This window comes from Megascapheus bottae, chromosome 12 (assembly GCF_031878675.1).
Source record: "Megascapheus bottae isolate mThoBot1 chromosome 12, mThoBot2.hap1, whole genome shotgun sequence".
Taxonomy (NCBI): domain Eukaryota; kingdom Metazoa; phylum Chordata; class Mammalia; order Rodentia; family Geomyidae; genus Megascapheus; species Megascapheus bottae.
The window spans coordinates 38,407,237-38,424,379 of NC_143520.1; positions in this window are offsets into that span (position 1 = coordinate 38,407,237).

Here is a 17,143-nt window from a genome sequence, read left to right on the forward strand (position 1 = left end):
CATTTTCTTTTTGGTAATATTGGGAAGGAATCAGTCTTTGTACCTGCTGGGCAAGTGCTCTACCACTGAATACAACTCTAGCTCTAAAATTTACCATCTTTTGAAGATGTCTGTATTTGGGAACCGTATTGTGTGTCTTAAAATATAGTTTACCTTCTTTGTTTTTTCCAAAATAAGTGAAAATAAGAACAAAAACCTACAAGATTTCTTAATACGTTAGGAACAGAAATGTCATACTCTTTTTAAAACCATGTTGACTTCTGAATACTAAAATATATAACAAATACATAAAATTAAATTCTGCATGGCTGTAAGAAGAATAGGAATTTTTATTTATTTCTGGTTTACAGACTGAATTTACAACTTAAAAAGATGAAGAAAAAAGGGAAAGATGGTATCTCTTAATTGATTTTTATTGTTTTTATGAAGATTTGTTCTTTCTGTTAACACTGGAGAGCAGAACACTCCATAACTTATTTAACTTCTTTTTTACTATGATTTTGAGCTATGTCTGCACAAAGACAGATCATTTTTGTTATTGTGAATTTGTTCCATCTTGAATATTAAGTTGATGTAATTAATAATTTTCATTCATAATATGGGCCACTCAAATTGTAATCAAAGTAAGTCAATTAAACTTATACAGTCAGGAATGAGAGCATTTTAAAACTCTTCTTATTCCTCTTAATTATTGATATTTGTTTATAAAAACAAATCTTGTTTACAAATTGTCATGGATTTTGACTTCTTTATGGTTCACAAGCTTCCTTAGGCATAAAATAATGACTTTGGTTAACTACAGAGTGTTTTTAGACTTGCCTCATGTTTTTTTTCTACAAAGACTTGAGTTGAAGAAAAGGATTTTTCCTAAAAAGATAATTGTCAAAATCGTAACAGAATTGTGACCAGATTGGTTGTGTCCATAATCCCTTGGAGAGTCATAAGCCCTGGTTTTCCAGGTATAAGTGGAAATATCAAAGGTACAGCTCTGAATCATTAGTTAGGTCTTTGCTATCTTAGAGTTTATAGTTCTGGGGAAATAGATAGAGGCAGACATGCATATAGAGTTAGTAATAGAGAGAAATAGAGATAGATAATAGTCTTCATTTCACTCTGTAACCCAGAGCACTAGTCACTAATGTTAATGTTACAATGTATAGATTTTCTATTTCTTATGATGAATATGCATGTTTTATGAAAAAACTCCTATGAGTACTGCTTAAACCTAGTTGTCATTCCCTTATGAAGTCATTTGGCAAAGGATTGTTATGCTCTGATTAGCTTGTTAACTCATTCTGGATTTGATAGTTTAGGGCATTGTCTGTCAACTTGCTAGGAATTAGGACAGCAAATGCCTTTGAATTGTCTTTGCTCATTTAAGCATGCCATTGCAGATGTTCACTCTTCTAATGTGTTTTATTTTGAAAGCAGACTATGTATAATCAGAGATACACAATTTTGGATAAATAGGGATATTTGTAAGTAAGTTAAAATGCTTAAAGAGACATTTTTTCCAGAGGTATTCCAACTTGCAAATCATATATGATTAATTCTGAGTGTGAAAAGATCATTTCAGGCTCCCTGATTTACGCATAGAGTGGAAATACACACACACACACACACACACACACACACACACACTATATGTAGTTTATCAAGGGAGCCTATAATGGCAGTTTAGCTTGTAGTTAGTTTATTTACAGATGATCGTGAATTATCTCCTGTATAAACACATTTTTTCCATTGTTGTAGAAAAATATCTGAGACCAGATAATTCTTAAAAAATTATATCTTCATGCTTTGGGAGACTGCGAAGTTCGGGAACAAGGTGCTGGCATCTGTGGCAATGTATTGATGGTCACTGCGACATAGCAACATAATGGACAGCAATCATGCTAGAGGGGTAATCATGCCAGCTTTTTTTTAAGCAAGCCACTACTGTCCTTATTGGGACCAAAATCACTTTCTTCATCCAATGTTAACTATGTTCCTAATGCCAATATGTCAAGCTTGGATGTGTGGGTTAAGGTAAAACATGAATTTATGGATGGAGGGATAAACTATTCAAACTGCAGAAAATGGGAATTTTATGAGTTTTAGGATTCATGTAAGTAAAATAATCATGTAGAAATAGTAGTGTTCTTAAGAAGTCCAAAGCAAAACCAGAGTGTCATTATTTTCTTCCCTATACTTCCAATTATTTGGGCTACTTTAATGTTAATAAATGAAGCAGGAATATAATGTCATAAAAATTAATAGACTTTCAAGACAGATCTGGTATTGTGGCACTGGATAGGTCCAGTGGACATATGGACATATGAAATAATACTGAATAGAGTTGGGCAGTACAAAAAGTGGGCAACTATACACAGTTGTGGCCTGAGGAAGGCACATATATGAAACTGAATAAATAATAGTGCTGAGTAAAGTTATTGCATCTTTCTAGGACTCGATTTCCATATCTATAAGATGAATGAGATTTTCACTAAAGAGATATAGATCTTTTATTGTTTAAATGATGTTTCAAGTGAGTTTATTCTTATAACAAGCATTTAATATATCCAGTTTAGAATAGATGCCTAATGATGCTTAGTGCTAAAAGGAGATAAGGCAGAATATATCAAGTGGTTAAGAAGAGAGAAAATACTTTCACTTAAAACTTAATCCAAAGGCATTTTCTTTTCCCAAGTGATCTAGAAAGTCTTATCAACTAGCTGTGTTCCATCTGCACAAAAGTATGTACTCATGTGTGCACTTAAACACATGAGCTGTCTTTATATTTTACATGCTTAAATATGCTTATTTAATCTTACAAATTTTAGACATATACAAGAAAATGTAAAGAAGCCATTATCAATTATTTTTCTGGGAAAAAGGAGAAGGTGTTACAACAAATGGAAAAGTCAAAGGTTAACATATTCACCCTAACAAAAATATAAGTGTTTTGACAATTGCTACAGCTATCAATCTTCAATAATATGTGAAGGGCCCAGACTCAAATCCAATGAAGCTTTATAAAATTTGTGATCACAGAGTGTAAAATATAACAGATGCTACAATATTTAGATGCCTGCTGGCATTTACCTTTCCCTCTGTACAGTTCATTTCAACTATATGAAATTTTTATATGTTATATAAAAGTAAAGAGAGAAAAGAAATTTATTTGTAAAATAATCACAGGAGAATTGATAATGTTTTCAGCAATATGGTATTTGATTCTTTTTACCATATGCACTGTGTCCAAGTGGGAAATGTGATGATACAGTGCTGTTATCACTTTTCATATGGTAGAAAATGCTAAGGTCAAATAATATCACTGAGATTGGATTGCATTCCTTTATTTGCTGTACATAGAGTGGATTTCTTATGATAGGAAGGCTACTGTTCACATGACTAGTTTTGTTCTAAGAATATCAATGAAAGTGTAGTGAGTTGGTGCTATTACAGGGATGGCTAATGATTAGAATACCTAGTGGTATTTTCTTGTTGTATTTCTCTATTTTTATTAGCAAATAATAATTATATAGAATTGATACTTTTATGACATTTCCACACAAGTATAGATGGTACTTTGATCATTTTTATAGCACCATTAACTTTTTTTATTTTCATGCCTTTTCAATTTACACTAGATTCCACATATAAGGGAAAACATAAAATATTTGTCTTTCTGAGGAGAGCTTTATTTTGCTTAGTGTAATCTCCGGTTATAACCATTTTCCAGCCAATAACACAATCTTGCTTTCTGATCAAACTCCACTGTGTATACACACTACATTTTTCTTTTGCCCAGTTGTTAGTTTGTTGACACCTAAGCTGATTTCAAAGCTTGACTATTGTAAATAATGCAATAAACATGGTTGGTAGGGATGTTTATTAAATTCTAACATAAATTTTTTGGGGGTCAATATGATTAGGAGCAGTAACATAGGAACATATAAGAACTCTATTTTTAGGTTATCAAGGAAACTAAACTGATTTACATAGCTGTACTAATTTACATACCTACTAAAAGAAACATATGTTCTATTGTTTGTTTTTGTTATGTGGTTATTGTTTTTTGGTGTAGGTACAAGTTTTTAAGCTCAGGAGCTTGAATACTCACATGATTGTTGGCTCTACTATCATTCCATTGCAGCATTTGGTGAGCTAGAGATATGATTCTTGTGGATTTGTTTGTACAAGCTTGTTTTAAACTAATATATTCAGTTCTCAGTCTCCTGAGTAACTAGAATTAAGGATGTGAGCCATCAGTATCCATCTAACTTGTTTTTTTTTTGGTCAGTTGTGGGACTTGAACTCTGGGCCTGGGTGTTGTTTCTGAGCTCTTCAGCTCAAGACTACCACCCTACCCCTTGAACCTTAGCACTACTTGCGGTTTTCTAGTGGTTAAATGGAGATGAGTCTCATGGACTTTAGTGCCCAGGCTGGCTTTGAACCACCATCCCCAGATCTCAGCCTCCTGAGTAGTTAGGATTACAGGTGTGGGCCACTGCGCTCAGCACAAGCCTCCATTTCTGCATTACCATTTCTACACCCTTTGCCTACACTACCTCTTATAATGGGAAGGTCTCTTTATTTTTCTCCTCATACCTATATTTATAGTCATATCATGATATCTGTCTGACTTTTTGCTTCCTGGCTTCTTTTGAGGCACTCCCAGTGATTTAGGATATGGACTAATTTCTAGTATATTCTGAAACTGTTCCAGCTGTCAACTCTCAGCTACAACTTCCTCTCTTTTTGTGATCCAGAGTCTACTTCTAAACCTGAAAATATATGTTCTGGATACATACGAAAGTATATCCTACAAACTGAGAGCATTGACATTTCCATATTCATAAAGTCCATGTGAATTTTTCCTGCCTAAAGAACATACCAGCCAATGAGACATTCTGTTTCTTTCTCCCATGTGCGCATTCGCAATCCCCCTCTTGTCTTGCAAAACAAAACAAGGAAGCTGTGTACTTCCTTCATTCTATTTCTTACTGAAAAACATTATCACAGTAATTGAAATTCCTGTGGCACCCAAAGAATGACAAATGCTAAGTGTTAGTAATGGCTCTTTCCTTCTCTGTCTCTGTCTCTGTCTCTGTCTCTCTGTCTCTCTCTCTCCCAAGACAGGTTTGTGAGTAGAGGGGAAGATGTCAAAGCTCAGCCTCCCCTCTCCCCCCTCCCTCTCTCTCTGATACATTTTTGACATGTAAAATTGATAGGTTATAGAAATGAGCTCTTTTGGCTCAGATTATAAAGCTTTGGATTTATATATTTTATAGAGTGGGGCAGCAGAAGTCACAATTGTATTGCTTTAACCACATCTGCCTTTTGTTGCCAAAATGTTGGTAAGAAAGCATTGTTCCTTGCGAGCTTCTCTGAACAGAGAGGTCAGTTGGACATATCACAGATTCCAAGGATTATTTCCTTCATGTGGCAAACCAGGGACAAGTCCTTGCTTTAGCTATCTGTTCATTTATATATCTGAGAATTTCTTATCTCTTTTGTTTAATTATTTTTAACTACTTGAGGATATAAAAATTTTGTAAAAGAAAAAATGTAGTGTAAATAATATCAAGTTATTCTGAATATTTTCACTAGTTTCATTAAAAAGAGAGATTGGGGATTACTTGCATTCACCTTTTCTTAGAGTTTATGTCTTAATTACAGACTTTGCATTCTCTCTGGGACAGAGAGTTAATAATCTCAATAATCATTTCTAATAGACCGATGCATTTTCATAAAAAGAAGATATATTGAATTGGAGTAAGCTGGGTTTTTATTTTGAATATTTATTTAGGATTGTGGGGGAAATATTTTCCATTTACATCTGTCAGAATTTGTGGATAATATGAATTTTACTTGGATGCAAATATGAATTTACTACTCTGTTAACACTGTCAGCTGGAACTTTGAAATTGTTGAGATACATTAGGAATTCCACTAACTCTAAATTATTCAGTTGTTATTCCCAGAACATGTACTTCGACTGGTTCCCTTGCCCGTGTCACCTTAACCTGGTCAAAATTCTTGAAACTCCTGCATCTATGTTTCTTTTTCTTGGTAATTTCTATTGCTAAACAAAACTCACCCTTGACTAGCTTCATGAGAAAGTGTCTGGGATATAAGCATCTTTGAAACTAGTAGATTGAAAATGCCTCTATTCTAAATTTATCCTTGACACTGGTGGCCACTCAAAGTGGACCTTGGGGTCTAGAGACCCTAGTCTGTAGATCCTGCAAGTGTTGTCTTATTTAAAGGAAACAATTTTACAAATGTGATTAAAGTAAATGTCATGAGATGGGGCAATTATTGTCAAATAGGTGGTCAGAGTAGACCTTAAATGCAATCACATATATATATATATATATATATATATATATATAGAGAGAGAGAGAGAGAGAGAGAGAGAGAGAGAGAGAGAGAGGGAGAGAGGGAGAGAGAGGCAGTGCAAAGTTAGATACACTCAGAGAATGCTATAAATATTGCTACATTCATCTAGGCATCAGAAACTGGAAGAAGCAAGATTTTCCCTGGAATTTCTAAGAGGCAATGGCTCTGCAACTTTTAGGTGCTAGAAATTTGAGAAAGGAAATTGTCATTGCTTTAAGATGACTGGTTTATAATAAATGGTTGTAACAACCAAAGAAAACTGCTGAAGAGATGAAACATTGGAATCCTGAGTTATTTTCATATTTCTAATAAAATTCTTTAGAAGTATATTTTGATATAAAATTATATCTTCAAATTGGCAAAGGGGAAATGACTACTTTCTTAATTGAAGTTTAAAAGTAATAGTACATCACACTCAACTCCTCAGCCACTGCAAGTGGAAAACTTCTCTTTCTCCTAGTGGTCTGAAATTGCAATCTGTATTTCTTGGCAAGAACCTGTGTTTGTTCACATACCAGGAGCCCTGGATATGTGTTTTCACTTTGTAATCTATTCTTAGTTCTGGAAAATATTGTCTGTTTTCTCAATAATGGTATTTTTTCAATGTTCCTTCTCCCTGGAATGCTGGTGAAGCAGGTAGTAGGACTTTTTTTTTACACATTCTATTAATTTTAACATTTTTATGTTTTGCTGTATCTTCTAAAGAATTTTTACTATTTTTTGGTAATCTTTTTAGGAATAGTATGTTCTTCTGGAAAAACAAAGCAAAACATGGGATATTGGATCAAACAAATATAAAATTCCAAAAATATTGTGGATTAAAAAAACATGATTAAAATCCCTTCCCCTGTATTATTGGGGTGTGTAAGACCATTTACAAAGCTTTTTTTCTTGTTTTATAAATAGGTTACGCTTTCCTCTGTGAACTTGTTGTCATAGATCGAAAATTTGGGTTGTGTTTTGTTCAGTGCCTAAGATCTTTCTAACACATTTCTTAGTCTCATCTGTGTTAGATATTCTTTTTTTAAAAAAATTTTTAGATAATGTATAGAGGGGTTACAGTTACATTTGTCAGGTTGTAGGTGAATTACTTCTCACACATTGATAACCTTGTCTTGCTTTTGTTCCCATTCCCTCTCCCCACCCCCTCCCAATCATCTTGTTTGCCCCTTCCCGTCCGTATTTCAAATAAGCAAATAAATGTATACACAATATACCAGGTAACAAAGTCAGCTACAGTAATAACATGAGATTAGCTATAAGGGCAAAAAAAGAGAAGAGAAATAACATAGTACATTAAGAACAACAATCACAAGATAAACCACTTGTTTAACTGCTCATTGAAACCATAAGGAATGCTTTTTGAATAACCCTTGTCAAGTATCATGCCTGGAAAGTCTGATTTGGTTAATCTAACTTGAGGCTGAGGAGTTAGTATATTTTTTTAAAAACAAACTTCCAAGAGGAGCTTAAACTTTGAATAACTTTCAGAATTAGTGCATCGTCCAGTACCTCTCAGATTTTTGCCTCCAATAGAAATATCTAGAGAGTTCTTAAAACAAGTAAACAATAACAATGGAAACAGATGTGAAGTAGACTGGAATCCACAGAAATTAGTTAGGATCTCTGGAGTGGCTATCAGGCCATAGTATTTTAAGAAAAAAAAACATTTCTCATTGATCACAATGTGCAAGAAAATGTGAGAACTACTATTTTACACTCTTGTTACATGAAGAGTGCTCCAAGGACCAGAAAAAGAGCCATCACCAAGAGTCTGGTAGATTCTCTGACTCAATGCAGTTTTACTGTATCAAAATTTGAAAATAAAGTTAACTCTCTAAGTGATGGATAAAAACTATGCTATATTAGTCATAAGGGCAATTCTAGCTTTGGCTATATGCTAACTTCATTTCAAAAAATTAAAACATACTGTCGCCTGATCTTAGACTGGACTGATTCAAGTCAAAGAAGTTCTTTTTTCAGGCATCATTATATTCCACAGATATTCATGTGACTCTGGTGTAATGATGTGATTTATTACTATTTGCATATGAGGGCCACTCATATATATGAGTCCAAAATAGAATTCGTGACTCTTTCCTTAGTCATGAAAGAGGTGATTCTGCACTCGTAATTGCTCTTGATTTGGTGGTATGTTTTTGAATAAGGAAAAAAAGTATCCCATATCTATCAATGGTAAGTTTCCGTATTTTTTTCTTCAAAAATCTTGGCATAGAACACAAAAACACAGAAACATGAAATAGTAAAAAGTGTAAATAAGAAATAATTAAAGTCCCACCAGGCATCAGTGGCTTACAGGTATAATCCTTGCTTTTTAGAAGGCTGAGACCTAAGAACCATGGTTTGAAGAGCAAGAGATTCTATGAGATTCTTACCTATAATTAACCACCAGAAATTCAGAAGTAGGGATGTGGTTTCTAGTGGTAAAACACTAGCCCTGAGTGAAGAAGCTGAGTGAGATTGTGCAGAGCCTGAGTTCAAACACCATCACTATACCCAAAAAAGAAAATAAAAAGGAAAGTTTCTCTTTCTCTGTTTCCCAATTTTGTTTTCCAAAGCAATTGCCAATACTGCTTTTCTGGGTATCTAGATATATTCTATTTATATGTGCATATATACACACATGCATGTTTAATCTATTACATGCATGCATAATCTCTCTAAATGCATAATTTATGGATACATGTATGTGATTTCTCTAGATATATCTACTTTTGTTCTAAGCAACAGGTGGACTGAAGCCTTATATCTCTTTATATTACACTAAATAATAAAAACAACATTTGAAGCTCAAATAAAGTATGCTTATATTAATCACAATTTGCATTCTATAGGTCATCCTGTAGGTCCACAGGACCTGCCAGAGGTTATAATTTGAAGACATCTCTAATAGATTATAAATGCATCTAGACAAGAGTTCTTTTTGATTGCTAGGCTTTAATTCATAGATTGACACTGTTATTGAATGCCCTAAGCCAAATAAATAAGCTAATTATGTCAGGCACGTGTTCACATTTAGGAAAACAACAAATAATGTTATCTTTATTAAAGTCTTCCTCAGAAACAGTGTTTAAGTGAAACATGTGTAGTTTTCATGTTTGATTTCTTTCCAAAAGATAACAGGAGACCTGATTTGCCTCTCTTGCCTATGAATTGACATCTATGAATTTTCTTCTTTATTGATTGTCACAGAGATTTAGCCAGCAATGATTTATATGAAATATTCCCTCTTGTTACAGGTTCCACAGTCAGCTAATTGATTGCTGCATGAATTACACATCCTAAGCTAAAAGCAAACAGATCTGAAAGAGCAAGTGAAGGTCATTCTATCAAAGGGGACAACAGTAGCTACGAATCTGTTTTTAGACAGGTTTTAGAACTTGAATATTATTGCTTTCTTCGTATCAAACTGAGAGTAAGGACAAACTCTAACACTTTAGGTTTAGGAACAGACACAGGCATGGAAAGTTCAGTAGCCAGATAAACCTTATAGCTGAATTAATTTGGTAGAGCTAAGGAATGAACTCACCATGGGCTAAAGGAACTTTTGGTTTAGTTCAAAATTATCCCAAATACAACCACATCTGTCAGTAGTTTATAAACCCTCAAAAGTGACTACTGTATAGATAGGCGTTCTTTTTGGAAAAAAAGACACATTAGGATAAAGTGCAGGAAGTTTAGCATTTCAGCAGAGAGAGTTTCAGAAAGTAAGTTGTTGTTATTTCTTTGTCCTTTAGATAAGGGAGTTGCTCAACTTAGAGAACATTGAAAGTATAGTGTGTGTTTGTGTGTGTCTGTGTTGCTTTACAAATACTGTTAGAATTAAAACAGTCAGTTGGCCTAGTGAAAAGATATTTGGTCTTTGTTATCTCTCATTTATTCATTTCTTAATTGAGTGGCTCAAGGCAATTTATTCAAACCTTTTGGATTTCAGATTAATGTTGCAGAAATGGGTATAATATTACTTTGTTGCATGGTTATCCTAAAAATAAGCATGACTATAAGATGAAATGAAATGAATATTAGCATTAGTACCTCTATGTGTACATACTTAAAGCACACTACCACTAAACTTTCCCTTCATTTACAAATTGCATATGAGCTTTACTATTTATTTTGAGCTTTACTATTTAAAAGATATCTTACAACTTCAAATTGGAAATCACTTCTAAAGGTTAGAAAACCATATTACTGTATTTTTTCTGGGCCAGTGATTTTTAATAGGTATACTTTTGGATATTCTTATGATGCCTTAATAAACTCAAAACAAGGCCATTCCCCCCTCCCCCAGGAAAAACTGTAAATATTCTTAGGAGACAAGACATTTCATAAGAGAAGAGATTAATGAGAAACTTTTTATGCCAGTGTTGTGTGACTTCATGCATACAGGAACCACTTGAGGGTCTGGTTGAGAATGCTGATTCTGGCTCCACACATCTGGGATGGAGCTTGTCATTCAGCATTCCATTAAGCATGCTGGTGGCATAAACCACCTGGTCCCTGTTAGATTTTAGTTAGGTTACCTGAAAAGAGACTACCACCCTGTCTTCAGGCAGGAAAGAGAATTAGTTCTCAAACTGCAGGCCCTCTGTGCAGGTTGGAGATGCACATGGAAAGGAGAGAGAGCACCTACCTGGCTAAGGTAAAGTGTGGATGGGGCCAGGGGAAGTGGGTTGCTGGATGCAGATAGGACCTGATCCTGGGCTCCCTCCCAATGCCGATCCGCGAGCAGAAGTGGAAACTTCTCCTTGGAGGTACTCACAAATTGCTGGGTTCTCCGGTTCCATGAAGCTGGCAGGTCCGTGCATGGCCAGTGTCGGCTCTGGGTTCAGTGTGAAAACCTCTGACAAATCTTGTACAAGTTACTTTATCAGATCCCATGTATGGTTGCTGTGAGAAGAGACTAGACATACTCTTCAGAAAATTAAAATGTGAATAAGCAACAAAGGAATTTCTAAAAGTTCTCAGCGGCCACAGATCTAATTATCCTGTTTTACTTGATAATTTTAGAGTAGTTTTTAAAATTTCATGAGGAATTTTATGCCCTGGTAACCCAAAAGTGTGGTATAAGTACATCATTTACCAGAAATGAGAGGAAAAAGTTAACTAGATTGTGAGGGATTTACATTCTTTATGTAATTGTTTTCATCTTAAAGGTGATCTACAGTGGGATTACAGTTATATAAATAGTGTAATAAATATGTCTCTTTTTTTTGTCAGTCCTGGGCTTGAGCTCAGGGCCTGAGCACTGTCCTTGGATTTTCTTTTTTCATACATTTTTATTGTAATTAATAGAAGGCTTACATTATATTCACTATATAGAAGGTGGATTACTTCACATACATTGATACACTTTCTCATGTCATGGTCCCCATTTCCCTTCCACCCCAACCCCACCCCCAGCTGCTCGTGTTGTCCCCTTCCCTATGCAATTTCAAGTAACCAATCAAGCATATATACAATATATCAAAAAAAGATGAAATACTGTAACAATATGAGATAACCAACAGGCAGCAAAACAGATGAGAGATAACATAGTACATTAAGGACAACAATCACTCATTATATGGCTTTGTTTCTATATCCTGGAGGTCCTTTCATGTATTATCATACTATATGGCCTTATTTTTTTCTATTGTGAATCTCTGCTAGGAGAGCAGAAGGCTTCTACTGATTATGACAAATGAGGGAAACCATTGAGTCTATGTTCCTTTGAGTCTGGCTTACTTCACTTAATATGATTTTTTTTCTAAGTCTTTCCATTTCCTAACAAATGGGGTGAAGTCATTCTTTCTGACAGCAGCATAGAATTCCATTGTGTACAAATACCACATCTTCTTTATCCAGTCATCTACTGAGGAGCATCTGGGTTGTTTCCATATCTTTGCTATGATAATTAGTGCTGCAATGAACATTGTTGTGTTAGTGGATTTAGTATATCCTTGTTTCTGGCACAAGAACAGGATTGAAGACCAATGGAATAGAACTGAGGACCCAGATATTAAACCACAGACCTAGGGCCACCTAATCTTTGATAAGGGCATAAAAAAAATAGAATGAAAGAAAGACAGCCTCTTCAACAAGTAGTGCTGGCAGAACTGGTTAAGCACCTACAGAAAACTAAAGTTGGATCCTTCTTTTCACCCTGCACCAGGATTAACTCCAAATGGATCAAAGACCTCGAGGTAAAAGCAGATACACTGAAAACTTTACAAGAAGGAATAGGAGATACACTGGGTCTCCTTGGCACAGGTCGAAACTTTCTTAATAAGGACCAAGTAACACAACAAATCAGAGAAAGTCTGGATAAGTGGGACTGCATTAAACTGAAGAGCTTCTGTATGCCAAAGGAAAAAGATAGCAAATTAACTAGAAAGCCTACAGAGTGGGAGAAGATCTTAACTAACCATGCAATGGAGAAAGGCCTCATATCTAAAATATATCAACAGCTCAAAAAATTGAATCACTCCCAAACTAATCTCCAAAGTAACAACCATCCCATTAAAAGATGGGCCAAAGATTTAAAGAGAGTCTTCTTTGAAGAAGAAATAAAAAAGGCCTATAGACACATGAAGAAATGCTCCACATCTCTGGCCATAAAAGAAATGCAAACAAAACAATCTAAGATTCCACATCATTCCAGTTTGAATGGCTAAGATCAAGAAATCTAATAACAACAGAGGCTGGAGGGGATGTGGCCAGGAGGGATCACTACTATACTGTTGGTGGGAGTGCAAACTTGTTCAACCACTATGGAAAGCAGTATGGCAGTTCCTCAAAAAACTAACCATTGAGCTTCCCTATGACCCTACAATTCCACTACTTGGCATTTGTCCTTGGACTTTCTTAAGGTTAGAGCTCTATCACTTGAGTCTCAGAACCACTTCTAGCTTTTTTCTAAGTATGTGGAACCAAGGAATCCAACCCAGGTCATCATGCATGCTAGGCAAGTACTCTACTACTAGGCCAAACTCCCAGCCCCATGAATATATTTCTTTTTGAAAAAGGTGACCCCTTAACTCATTTTCTCACTTCCCATTTCTCCAACTTCCCTTGCCCTGAGTTGTAAAGTTCATTTTCATCATAGTGTCTAGTGAGTAATTGTTGCTTTAGTTTCCAGATTTGTATAGTGAGAACAGAGGATCTACAGATACAGAGTAAGACCCATCCTTATGCTGCAGGATTTATAGTGTAAGTCTCTGGCCTCTTAGAGTCTTGGTAGAAGTACAATCAGTGCTCAGGAAATGCAAATGACTGTTTTCTGAAAGTGGGTTGAAGACTGATTATTTGGTATTCATTTTCACAAAGTTCTTCCAGAGGTTTAGGAAGTACCTCTGGTTATAATGGTGCTCACAAAGCACAGTCTCTCCATCTGTAGCACCCACATGTAGGCTTGGGGGCACAATGCTATCTGGTCACAGACATGCACTTATGTATCTGGTTATATACAGGATGTGTAGCTTTCTTTTCTCATTCTAATTGTACTGGTTAAACCTTTACTAAGTTTAAACTTGGCAGAACTTCATTTAAACTTAAGATAAATGAATACATTTGCAATTGTAAGTAAATTTGTGGATAAATATTATATAGAAGATTTACAAAAAGTCACGGACTTTCGTCTGAGTTCCTCTGATATGAACATAGTATTCAGGCATGTTAGGCTATGGAATCTAATGTGGGAAATATAGTCATGATAAGGACTAAGGTACCAGAGACAGATTTAAGTCATTATATAAAAGAATTAAAAAAATTATTTTGAAGGGTAACAATGTATGTGAATTAATATACTTTCTATCTGGCAAATATAATGTAACCCTTCTATTAATTACAATAAAAATGTATGAAAAAATTATTTGAAAACAGTTGCTTTCTTCAGCATATTCTGTGTTCTTGTACATTAACACTGTGTCTTTATGACAATTTTCATTTTATTCCTTATAGAAATCTTCTTTATACATTATAGAATTGAAGGACTATACTATAACTTGCATCCTGTTTTCTAGTAAGGACTCAGTATAAATGAGATTTGAAGCGACAGCCTAACTCTGATGAACACAGGTTTCATGGAGAGCAAGCAATATTGTCTTTATTTCTCTGTTGCTTTAACATGTAATTTGCTTCCTTAGGAGCAAGGGAAACTTTGCTAGCCAACTTTTAAAAATGAAAGCCAACTATCAGGTATTAAATAGCAAAGGGGATTTCTTTATTTTTATTTGTACTATTTCTTTCTTTGTTTCTTTTTGTTGTTGGTTGTGGGGCTTGAATTCAGGACCTGGATGCTGTCCCTGAGCTCTTCAGCTCAAGGTTACTGCTCTACCACATTTAGCCACAGCACCACTCAGAGGAGATTTCTGATTCGTAGTTGTACTAGATAATTTGATGGGAGATAATCTTCTCCCATCAAATAATATGGATTTATTTGTGTATTGAACTCTCAATATTATTGTTTTAGTGGTCATTTCAGTTTATTCTTAATTAATATGCTTTAGGAGCATATATTAATATGTTTTAGGAGCTTTTAGGACCATAATTGTTTAACCTGTTGTTTTGGTCTGTGTTCATGAAAAATGATGCTGATATCTTAAATAATTTAATATCTTAAATAATTATGAAAACTCCAATCCTTGTTATTGCTATATAGTTTGACCAATTAGTCATGTATATAGAATTAAAGAAAATACTTAGGAAAGCACAAATAAAAGAATATTCATTTTTTTCTTTTTTTCATATTTTTATTGTAATTAATAGAAGGGTTACATTATATTCCAGATAAAAGATGCATTATTTCACAAACATTGATACCCTTTCTCATGTCTTGGTCCCTATTTCCATTCCCCCATCCCCGCCCCTCATCTTGTTTTCCCCCCCTTCCCTATCCAATTTCAAATAACCAAATAAAAATGTATACAATATATCAGATAACTAGGTGAAATTCTGTAAACATATGAGATAACCAAGGGACAGCAAAAGAGATGAGAGATAACATAGTACATTAAGTACAACAATCACTCATTATATGGCTTTCATTTCTATATCCTGGAAGTCCTTTCATTTAGTGTCATACTATATGGCCTTATATATCTAGGTTTTATTCTATTGTAAATTTCTGCTGGGAGAGCCCAAGGTTTCTACTGATTATGACAAATGAGGGAAACTATTGAGCCTATGTTCCTTTGAGTCTGGCTTACTTCACTTAATATGATTTTTTCTAAGTCGTTCCATTGCCTTACAAATGGGGTGATGTTGTTCTTTCTGACAGCAGCATAGAATTCCATTATGTATAAATATCACATCTAGTTGATCCACTCATCAACTGAGGGGCATCTGGGTTGGTTCCATAACTGCAGTGAAAATCGTTGTGCTAATCAATTTATTATGTCCTTTTTTCTGGACTATTGGGTAAATGCCAAGTAGTGGAATTGTTGGGCCATAGGGAAGCTCAATGTTTAGTCTTTTGAGGAACTGCCATACTGCTTTCCATAGTGGTTGAACAAGTTTGCACTCCCACCACATCCCCTCCAGCCTCTGTTGTTATTAGATTTCTTGATCTTAGCCATTCAAACTGGAATGATGTGGAATCTTAGAGTTGTTTTGTTTGCATTTCTTTTATGGCCAGAGATGTGGAGCATTTCTTCATGTGTCTATAGGCCTTTTTTATTTCTTCTTCAAAGAAGACTCTCTTTAAATCTTTGGCCCATCTTTTAATGGGATGGTTTCTTTGGAGATTTGTTTTGGAGTGATTCAATTTTTTGAGCTGTTGATATATTTTAGATATGAGGCCTTTCTCCATTGCATGGTTAGTTAAGATCTTCTCCCACTCTGTAGGCTTTCTAGTTAATTTGCTATCTTTTTCCTTTGGCATACAGAAGCTCTTCAGTTTAATGCAGTCCCACTTATCCAGACTTTCTCTGATTTGTTGTGTTACTTGGTCCTTATTAAGAAAGTTTCGACCTGTGCCAAGGAGACCCAGTGTATCTCCTATTCCTTCTTGTAAAGTTTTCAGTGTATCTGCTTTTACCTCGAGGTCTTTGATCCATTTGGAGTTAATCCTGGTGCAGGGTGAAAAGAAGGATCCAACTTTAGTTTTCTGCAGGTGCTTAACCAGTTCTGCCAGCACTACTTGTTGAAGAGGCTGTCTTTCTTTCATTCTATTTTTTTTATGCCCTTATCAAAGATTAGGTGGCCCTAGGTCTGTGGTTTAATATCTGGGTCCTCAGTTCTATTCCATTGATCTTCAGGCCTGTTCTTGTGCCCCAAGCTGTATTGGTCACTATAGCTTTGTAGTACAGTCTAATGTTTAGTATTGAAATCCCTCCTTTGCTGTTGTTTCTGCTGAGAATATTTTTTTTGCTATACAGTGTCTTTTATTATTCCATATGAAATTTTGGATTGCCTCTTGTATTTCTTTAAAGAATGTCATTGGAATATTGATGGGTATTGCGTTGAATTTGTAGATATCCCTTGGCAAGTTGGCCATTTTCATGATGTTAATTCTTCCAATCCAGGAGCATGGGAGGTTTTTCCATTTCCTCAGTTCTGCTTTAATTTCCTTTTTCTGGGTTTTAAAGTCTTCATCAAAAAAGTCCTTTACAAGAATATTCATTCTTACATGTAATTAAGTTATCTTCTTTAACCGAGTCTGATGCTGTCGAACACAATTTCACCAATAATAGTTATAATACAGAAAATGTACATGCAATAAAGTCAAAATTAGATATAGCCTTTATTAATGTGA